The sequence below is a fragment of the Penaeus monodon genome, chromosome 20 (assembly GCF_015228065.2).
Source record: "Penaeus monodon isolate SGIC_2016 chromosome 20, NSTDA_Pmon_1, whole genome shotgun sequence".
NCBI lineage: Eukaryota > Metazoa > Arthropoda > Malacostraca > Decapoda > Penaeidae > Penaeus > Penaeus monodon.
In genome coordinates, this window is record NC_051405.1 from 21,232,882 (window position 1) to 21,233,671 (window position 790).

Below are 790 nucleotides of genomic sequence, written 5' to 3' on the forward strand. Positions count from 1 at the left end.
ATGATACATTTACATCTCGAATGCTTTGAATTCATTTTGGATTTAACGGATTTCATAAACTCAACATGACATGTAGAATCTGATAATGTCATCTGTTTGATCACAGTATCTTGTTTGCTAAACGAGATTTTCTATAGATTAGTTAGTGGCTTAGAATGTTTCGCATTCAGCAATGAAAGAAAGAGAGATATGAGTGAATATGAGGGTACATAGATTATTTTCCTGAAAACAAAAGTTACCCCTTAGATGTGTCATCGAAAACGATTCTCTTTTCCATTCTAAGAAAACCAATCTTGGGGAAACCAAAGTAAATCGCTCATGTTGAATTTCCGTTAATGCATCGTACTCCTTGTTCGTGGGAATGTGAAAATGAAATTTACGACATCACAGAATTTGTTCAATAATTGAAATAGTTGAAAAAGAATACATCAGACGATATGTGATTGTTAATATGATTTCTTGAAATCGCATGGCCTTTGCGTTATCATCTCTGAAATTAGTTTCTTTAGCACTAAGTTGTGTTATCATGACTTGTGATTTATTTGTCGTAGTTATTTCTTCCTGGGGTACTTAAATATTGTTGTTGTTTGTTATTCGTTTCTGTTGTTTTTATCTATTAATATCAGTTTTAATATGAGTCTTTGTTGTTTTGTTTACTAGTATCAGGAGGACGCTTTTGTTGTTGTTTTTGTTGTTGACCTATCTCAGTGCTTTTTTATGTGTTTTTGCTTACTGCTGTCAGAAGGGGTATTTGTTGTTTTTATTTGCCAGCATCGGGAAGATTTTTTTT